This window comes from Triticum aestivum, chromosome 1B (assembly GCF_018294505.1).
Source record: "Triticum aestivum cultivar Chinese Spring chromosome 1B, IWGSC CS RefSeq v2.1, whole genome shotgun sequence".
Taxonomy (NCBI): domain Eukaryota; kingdom Viridiplantae; phylum Streptophyta; class Magnoliopsida; order Poales; family Poaceae; genus Triticum; species Triticum aestivum.
The window spans coordinates 299,508,987-299,519,253 of NC_057795.1; positions in this window are offsets into that span (position 1 = coordinate 299,508,987).

The window sequence follows — 10,267 nt, forward strand, 5'->3', positions numbered from 1 at the left end:
ACCATGGTGCAACCAAGAGATGCCAATTATGTGTTGCATCCGCAGTTATGCATCGGCCTCTCCGGCTATAGTTAGTTTCTCTCTCTCTCTCTATCTCTCTCTCTCTCTAGTAGGGATTATTATCGCGAGACAGGGAGAAGCAGACCTTACGAATCGCTGAGCCTCGACAATAAAAATGTAGGCGATTCCCTTCATGGCTTGCCGGCTCGCCCTTTCCAGGGTACATGTTTACTTTTTTCTTGCGTGTTTTGTTTCAGGCATGATTTTGATTGTTTTCTCTTCGAATCTTTGGAGTTATGGACTCTTTAGATGCAATCCAATGGAACACAAGGCTTGTTGCCTATTTACTTGACCTGATGCTTAGTAGCTACGCCAAGGCATTGTATTCATGTGGTCGCTGAATATTGTTGTTTCTGCTGGCTGTCTTAATTATAGTGTCTATTTCTGCCATAGGTTGCAAGGCTTCTTGCAACACATGGATCAGCAAATTTGATTTACAGCAAGACAACGACGTCTTATGTTTCTTCTTTCAGGCTACATGCTGAATCTACTACTGAGGTTCCTGCAAAAAAAGAATCTACTATTGTAGGTATATATTGTTCAATGGGAATTTCATCGTCTTAGAATATTACAGTGCAGGCAGATAGTTGTTGGGGGTTGCAAGGTTAACTGCTCCATCCATGAACGATATACTTTGAAATCTACAATGGAATCACAAGTTATCACTTTCAACATGCCTTTTTCAAGGCTCTCGGTTATTTCTAATTCTATTGCAACCATAAGCATTTATATTTTTCGGTACACAGGAGCTTGCAATTTCTGTTGTAAATCACGATCTTCAAATTATGTGGTATTACTGATTTATTATGTTTTAAATGTCACCAACACCTATTTGGGAAATGCTTACACCATGGTGCAACCAAGAGATGCCAATTATGTGTTGCATCCACAGTTATGCATCGGCCTCTCCGGCTATAGTTAGTCTCTCTCTCTCTCTCTCTCTCTCTCTCTCTCTCTCTAGTAGAGATTATTATCGTGAGACAGGGAGAAGCAGATCTTACGAATCGCTGAGCCTCGATAGTAAAAATCCAGGCGATTCCCTTCATGGCTTGCCGGCTCGCCCTCTCCAGGGTACATGTTTACTTTTTTCTTGCGTGTTTTGTTTCAGGCATGATTTTGATTGTTTTCTCTTCGAATCTTTGGAGTTATGGACTCTTTAGATGCAATCCAGTGGAACACAAGGCTTGTTGCCTATTTACTTGACCTGATGCTTAGTAGCTACGCCAAGGCATTGTATTCATGTGGTCGCTGAATACTGTTGTTTCTGCTAGCTGTCTTAATTATTGTGTGTTTTTCTGCCATAGGTTGCAAGGCTTCTTGCAACACGTGGATCAGCAAATTTGATTTACAGCAAGACAGCGACGTCTTATGTTCCTTATTTCAGGCTACATGCTGAATCTACTACTGAGGTTCCTGCAAAAAAAAGAATCTACTATTGTAGGTATATATTGTTCAATGGGAATTTCATCGTCTTAGAATATTACAGTGCAGGCAGATAGTTGTTGGGGGTTGCAAGGTTAACTGCTCCATCCATGGATGATGTACTTTGACATCTACAATGGAATAACAAGTTATCACTTTCAACATGCCTTTTTAAGGCTCACGGTTATTTCTAATTCTATTGCAACCATAAGCATTTATATTTTTTGGTATACATGAGCTTGCAATTTCTGTTGTAAATCACGATCTTCAAATTATGTGGTATTACTGATTTATTATGTTTTATATGTCACCAACACCTATTTGGGAAATGCTTACACCATGGTGCAACCAAGAGATGCCAATTATGTGTTGCATCCGCAGTTATGCATCGGCCTCTCCGGCTATAGTTAGTCTCTCCCTCTCACTCTCTCTCTCTCTCTCTCTCTCCCTAGTAGAGATTATTGTCGCGAGATAGGGAGAAGCAAACCTTACGAATCACTGAGCCTCGACAGTAAAAATCCAGGCGATTCCCTTCATGGCTTGCCAGCTCGCCCTCTCCAGGGTACATGTTTACTTTTTTCTTGCGTGTTTTGTTTCAGGCATGATTTTGATTGTTTTCTCTTCGAATCTTTGGAGTTAAGGACTCTTTAGATGCAATCTAGTGGAACACAAGGCTTGTTGCCTATTTACTTGACCTGATGCTTAGTAGCTACGCCAAGGCATTGTATTCATGTGGTCGCTGAATATTGTTGTTTCTGCTGGCTTTCTTAATTATTGTGTGTATTTCTGCCATAGGTTGCAAGGCTTCTTGCAACACGTGGATCAGCAAATTTGATTTACAGCAAGACAGCAACGTCTTATGTTCCTTCTTTCAGGCTACATGCTGAATCTACTACTGAGGTTCCTGCAAAAAAAGAATCTACTATTGCAGGTATATATTGTTCAATGGGAATTTCATCGTCTTAGAATATTACAGTGCGGGCAGATAGTTATTGGGGGTTGCAAGGTTAACTGCTCCATCCATGGACGATGTACTTTGAAATCTACAATGGAATCACAAGTTATCACTTTCAACATGCCTTTTTTAAGGCTCTCGGTTATTTCTAATTCTATAGCAACCATAAGCATTTATATTTTTCGGTATACATGAGCTTCCAATTTCTGTTGTAAATCACGATCTTCAAATTATGTGGTATTACTGATTTATTATGTTTTAAATGTCACCAACACCTATTTGGGAAATGCTTACACCATGGTGCAACCAAGAGATGCCAATTATGTGTTGCATCCGTAGTTATGCATCGGCCTCTCCGGCTATAGTTAGTCTCTCTCTCTCTCTCTCTCTCTATCTCTATCTCTCTCTCTCTCTCTAGTAGGGATTATTATCGCGAGACAGGGAGAAGCAGACCTTACGAATCGCTGAGCCTCGACGGTAAAAATCCAGGCGATTCCCTTCATGGCTTGCTGGCTCGCCCTCTCCAGGGTACATGTTTACTTTTTTCTTGCGTGTTTTGTTTCAGGCATGATTTTGATTGTTTTCTCTTCGAATCTTTGGAGTTATGGACTCTTTAGATGCAATCCAGTGGAACACAAGGCTTGTTACCTATTTACTTGACCTGATGCTTAGTAGCTACGCCAAGGCATTGTATTCATGTGGTCGCTGAATATTGTTGTTTCTGCTGGCTGTCTTAATTATTGTGTGTATTTCTGCCATAGGTTGCAAGGCTTCTTGCAACACGTGGATCAGCAAATTTGATTTACAGCAAGACAGCAACGTCTTATGTTCCTTCTTTCAGGCTACATGCTGAATCTACTACTGAGGTTCCTGCAAAAAAAGAATCTACTATTGCAGGTATATATTGGTCAATGGGAATTTCATCGTCTTAGAATATTACAGTGCAGGCAGATAGTTGTTCGGGGTTGCAAGGTTAACTGCTCCATCCATGGACGATGTACTTTGACATCTACAATGGAATCACAAGTTATCACTTTCAACATGCCTTTTTTAAGGCTCTCGGTTATTTCTAATTCTATTGCAACCATAAGCATTTATATTTTTCGGTATACATGAGCTTGCAATTTCTGTTGTAAATCACGATCTTCAAATTATGTGGTATTACTGATTTATTAGGTTTTAAATGTCACCAACACCTATTTGGGAAATGCTTACACCATGGTGCAACCAAGAGATGCCAATTATGTGTTGCATCCGCAGTTATGCATCGGCCTCTCCGGCTATAGTTAGTCTCTCTCTCTCTCTCTCTCTCTCTCTCTCTCTCTCTGTCTCTCTCTCTAGTAGGGATTATTATCGCGAGACAGGGAGAAGCAGACCTTACGAATCGCTGAGCCTCGACAGTAAAAATCCAGGCGATTCTCTTCATGGCTTGCCGGCTCGCCCTCTCCAAGGTACATGTTTACTTTTTTCTTGCGTGTTTTTTTTCAGGCATGATTTTGATTGTTTTCTCTTCGAATCTTTGGAGTTATGGACTCTTTAGATGCAATCTAGTGGAACACAAGGCTTGTTGCCTATTTACTTGACCTGATGCTTAGTAGCTACGCCAAGGCATTGTATGCATGTGGTCGCTGAATACTGTTGTTTCTGCTGGCTGTCTTAATTATTGTGTGTATTTCTGCCATAGGTTGCAAGGCTTCTTGCAACACGTGGATCAGCAAAGTTGATTTACAGCAAGACAGCAACGTCTTATGTTCCTTCTTTCAGGCTACATGCTGAATCTACTACTGAGGTTCCTGCAAAAAAAGAATCTACTATTGCAGGTATATATTGTTCAATGGGAATTTCATCGTCTTAGAATATTACAGTGCAGGCAGATAGTTGTTGGGGGTTGCAAGGTTAACTGCTCCATCCATGGACGATGTACTTTGAAATCTACAATGGAATCACAAGTTATCACTTTCAACATGCCTTTTTTAAGGCTCTCGGTTATTTCTAATTCTATAGCAACCATAAGCATTAATATTTTTCGGTATACATGAGCTTCCAATTTCTGTTGTAAATCACGATCTTCAAATTATGTGGTATTACTGATTTATTATATTTTAAATGTCACCAACACCTATTTGGGAAATGCTTACACCATGGTGCAACCAAGAGATGCCAATTATGTGTTGCATCCGCAGTTATGCATCGGCCTCTCCGGCTATAGTTAGTCTCTCTCTCTCTCTCTCTCTCTCTAGTAGGGATTATTATCCGAGACAGGGAGAAGCAGACCTTACGAATCGCTGAGCCTTGATAGTAAAAATCCAAGCGATTCCCCTCATGGCTTGCCGGCTCTCCCTCTCCAGGGTACATGTTTACTTTTTTCTTGCGTGTTTTGTTTCAGGCATGATTCCGATTGTTTTCTCTTTGAATCTTTGGAGTTATGGACTCTTTAGATGCAATCCAATGGAGCACAAGGCTTGTTGCCTATTTACTTGACCTGATGCTTAGTAGCTACGCCAAGGCATTGTATTCATGTGGTCGCTGAATACTGTTGTTTCTGCTGGCTGTCTTAATTATTGTGTGTATTTCTGCCATAGGTTGCAAGGCTTCTTGCAACACGTGGATCAGCAAATTTGATTTACAGCAAGACAGCGACGTCTTATGTTCCTTATTTCAGGCTACATGCTGAATCTACTACTGAGGTTCCTGCAAAAAAAAAGAATCTACTATTGCATGTATATATTGCTCAATGGGAATTTCATCGTCTTAGAATATTACAGTGCAGGCAGATAGTTGTTGGGGGTTGCAAGGTTAACTGCTCCATCCATGGACGATGTACTTTGACATCTACAATGGAATCACAAGTTATCACTTTCAACATGCCTTTTTTAAGGCTCTCGGTTATTTCTAATTCTATTGCAACCATAAGCATTTATATTTTTTGGTATACATGAGCTTGCAATTTCTGTTGTAAATCACGATCTTCAAATTATGTGGTATTACTAATTTATTATGTTTTAAATGTCACCAACACCTATTTGGGAAATGCTTACACCATGGTGCAACCAAGAGATGCCAATTATGTGTTTCATCCGCAGTTATGCATCGGTCTCTCCGGCTATAGTTAGTCTCTCCCTCACTCTCTCTCTCTCTCTCTCTCTCTCTCCCTAGTAGAGATTATTGTCGCGAGACAGGGAGAAGCAGACCTTACGAATCACTGAGAATCGATAGTATAAATCCAGGCGATTCCCTTCATGGCTTGCCGGCTCGCCCTCTCCAGGGTACATGTTTACATTTTTCTTGCGTGTTTTGTTTCAGGCGTGATTTTGATTGTTTTCTCTTCAAATCTTTGGAGTTAAGGACTCTTTAGATGCAATCCAATGGAACACAAGGCTTGTTGCCTATTTATTTAACCTGATGCTTAGTAGCTACGCCAAGGCATTGTATTCATGTGGTCGCTGAATACTGTTGTTTCTGCTGGCTATCTTAGTTATTGTGTGTATGTCTGCCATAGGTTGCAAGGCTTCTTGCAACACGTGGATCAGCAAATTTGATTTACACTAAGACAATGACGTCTTATGTTCCTTCTTTCAGGCTACATGCTGAATCTACAACTGAGGTTCCTACAAAAAAAGAATCTACTATTCCAGGTATATATTGTTCAATGGGAGTTTCATCGTCTTAGAATATTACAGTGCAGGCAGATAGTTGTTGGGGGTTGCAAGGTTAACTGCTCCATCCATGGACGATGTACTTTGAAATCTACAATGGAATCACAAGTTATCACTTTCAACATGCCTTTTTTAAGGCTCTCGGTTATTTCCAATTCTATTGCAACCATAAGCATTTATATTTTTCGGTATACATGAGCTTGCAATTTCTGTTGTAAATCACGATCTTCAAATTATGTGGTATTACTGATTTATTAGGTTTTAAATGTCACCAACACCTATTTGGGCAATGCTTACACCATGGTGCAACCAAGACATGCCAATTATGTGTTTCATCCGCAGTTATGCATCGGCCTCTCCGGCTATAGTTAGTCTCTCTCTCTCTCTCTCTCTAGTAGGGATTATTATCGCGAGACAGGGAGAAGCAGACCTTACGAATCGCTGAGCCTCGACAGTAAAAATCCAGGCGATTGCCTTCATGGCTTGCCGGCTCGCCCTCTCCAGGGTACATGTTTACTTTTTTCTTGCGTGTTTTGTTTCAGGCATGATTTTGATTGTTTTCTCTTCGAATCTTTGGAGTTATGGACTCTTTAGATGCAATCCAGTGGAACACAAGGCTTGTTGCCTATTTACTTGACCTGATGCTTAGTAGCTACGCCAAGGCATTGTATTCATGTGGTCGCTGAATATTGTTGTTTCTGCTGGCTGTCTTAATTATTGTGTGTATTTCTGCCATAGGTTGCAAGGCTTCTTGCAACACGTGGATCAGCAAATTTGATTTACAGCAAGACAGCAACGTCTTATGTTCCTTCTTTCAGGCTACATGCTGAATCTACTACTGAGGTTCCTGCAAAAAAAGAATCTACTATTGCAGGTATATATTGTTCAATGGGAATTTCATCGTCTTAGAATATTACAGTGCAGGCAGATAGTTGTTGGGGGTTGCAAGGTTAACTGCTCCATCCATGGACGATGTACTTTGAAATCTACAATGGAATCACAAGTTATCACTTTCAACATGCCTTTTTAAGGCTCTCGGTTATTTCTAATTCTATTGCAACCATAAGCATTTATATTTTTCGGTATACATGAGCTTCCAATTTCTGTTGTAAATCACGATCTTCAAATTATGTGGTATTACTGATTTATTATGTTTTAAATGTCACCAACACCTATTTGGGAAATGCTTACACCATGGTGCAACCAAGAGATGCTAATTATGTGTTGCATCCGCAGTTATGCATCGGCCTCTCCGGCTATAGTTAGTCTCTCTCTCTCTCTCTCTCTCTCTAGTAGGGATTATTATCCGAGACAGGGAGAAGCAGACCTTACGAATCGCTGAGCCTTGACAGTAAAAATCCAGGCGATTCCCCTCATGGCTTGCCGGCTCTCCCTCTCCAGGGTACATGTTTACTTTTTTCTTGCGTGTTTTGTTTCAAGCATGATTTTGATTGTTTTCTCCTCGAATCTTTGGAGTTATGGACTCTTTAGATGAAATCCAATGGAACACAAGGCTTGTTGCCTATTTACTTGACCTGAAGCTTAGTAGCTACGCCAAGCCATTGTATTCATGTGGTCGCTGAATATTGTTGTTTCTGCTGGCTGTCTTAATTATTGTGTGTATTTCTGCCATAGGTTGCAAGGCTTCTTGCAACACATGGATCAGCAAATTTGATTTACAGCAAGACAGCAACGTCTTATGTTCCTTCTTTCAGGCTACATGCTGAATCTACTACTGAGGTTCCTGCAAAAAAAAATCTACTATTGCAGGTATATATTGCTCAATGGGAATTTCATCGTCTTAGAATATTACAGTGCATGCAGATAGTTGTTGGGGGTTGCAAGGTTAACTGCTCCATCCATGGACGGTGTACTTTGAAATCTAGAATGGAATCACAAGTTATCACTTTCAACATGCCTTTTTTTATGGCTTTCGGTTATTTCTAATTCTATTGCAACCATAAGAATTTATATTTTTCGGTATACATGAGCTTCCAATTTCTGTTGTAAATCATGATCTTCAAATTATGTGGTATTACTGATTTATTATGTTTTAAATGTCACCAACACCTATTTGGGAAATGCTTACACCATGGTGCAACCAAGAGATGCCAATTATGTGTTGCATCCGCAGTTATGCATCGGCCTCTCCGGCTATAGTTAGTCTCTCTCTCTCTCTCTCTCTCTCTTTCTCTCTCTCTCTCTCTCTCTCTCTCTCTCTCTAGTAGGGATTATTATCCGAGACAGGGAGAAGCAGACCTTACGAATCGCTGAGCCTTGACAGTAAAAATCCAGGCGATTCCCCTCATGGCTTGCCGGCTCTCCCTCTCCAGGGTACATGTTTACTTTTTTCTTGCGTGTTTTGTTTCAGCCATGATTTTGATTCTTTTCTCTTCGAATCTTTGGAGTTATGTACTCTTTAGATGCAATCCAATGGAACACAAGGCTTGTTGCCAATTTACTTGACCTGATGCTTAGTAGCTACGCCAAGGCATTGTATTCATGTGGTCGCTGAATATTGTTGTTTCTGCTGGATGTCTTAATTATTGTGTGTATTTCTGCCATAGGTTGCAAGGCTTCTTGCAACACGTGGATCAGCAAATTTGATTTACAGCAAGACAGCAACGTCTTATGTTCCTTCTTTCAGGCTACATGCTGAATCTACTACTGAGGTTCCTGAAAAAAAGAATCTACTATTGCAGGTATATATTGTTCAATGGGAATTTCATCGTCTTAGAATATTACAGTGCAGGCAGATAGTTGTTGGGGGTTGCAAGGTTAACTGCTCCATCCATGGACGATGTACTTTGAAATCTACAATGGAATCACAAGTTATCACTTTCAACATGCCTTTTTTAAGGCTCTCGGTTATTTCTAATCCTATTGCAACCATAAGAATTTATATTTTTCGGTATACATGAGCTTCCAGTTTCTGTTGTAAATCACGATCTTCAAATTATGTGGTATTACTGATTTATTATGTTTTAAATGTCACCAACACCTATTTGGGAAATGCTTACACCATGGTGCAACCAAGAGATGCCAATTATGTGTTGCATCCGCAGTTATGCATCGGCCTCTCCGGCTATAGTTAGTCTCTGTCTCTCTCTCTCTCTCTCTCTCTCTAGTAGGGATTATTATCCGAGACAGGGAGAAGCAGACCTTACGAATCGCTGAGCCTTGACAGTAAAAATCCAGGCGATTCCCCTCATGGCTTGCCGGCTCTCCCTCTCCAGGGTACATGTTTACTTTTTTCTTGCGTGTTTTGTTTCAGGCATGATTTTGATTGTTTTCTCTTCGAATCTTTGGAGTTATGGACTCTTTAGATGCAATCCAATGGAACACAAGGCTTGTTGCCTATTTACTTGACCTGATGCTTAGTAGCTACGCTAAGGCATTGTATTCATGTGGTCGCTGAATACTGTTGTTTCTGCTGGCTGTCTTAATTATTGTGTGTATTTCTGCCATAGGTTGCAAGGCTTCTTGCAACACGTGGATCAGCAAATTTGATTTACAGCAAGACAGCGACGTCTTATGTTCCTTATTTCAGGCTACATGCTGAATCTACTACTGAGGTTCCTGCAAAAAAAGAATCTACTATTGCATGTATATATTGCTCAATGGGAATTTCATCGTCTTAGAATATTACAGTGCAGGCAGATAGTTGTTGGGGGTTGCAAGGTTAATTGCTCCATCCATGGACGATGTACTTTGACATCAACAATGGAATCACAAGTTATCACTTTCAACATGCCTTTTTTAAGGCTCTCGGTTATTTCTAATTCTATTGCAACCATAAGCATTTGTATTTTTTGGTATACATGAGCTTGCAATTTCTGTTGTAAATCACGATCTTCAAATTATGTGGTATTACTGATTTATTATGTTTTAAATGTCACCAACACCTATTTGGGAAATGCTTACACCATGGTGCAACCAAGAGATGCCAATTATGTGTTGCATCCGCAGTTATGCATCGGCCTCTCCGGCTATAGTTAGTCTCTGTCTCTCTCTCTCTCTCTCTCTAGTAGGGATTATTATCCGAGACAGGGAGAAGCAGACCTTACGAATCGCTGAGCCTTGACAGTAAAAATCTAGGCGATTCCCCTCATGGCTTGCCGGCTCTCCCTCTCCAGGGTACATGTTTACTTTTTTCTTGCGTGTTTTGTTTCAG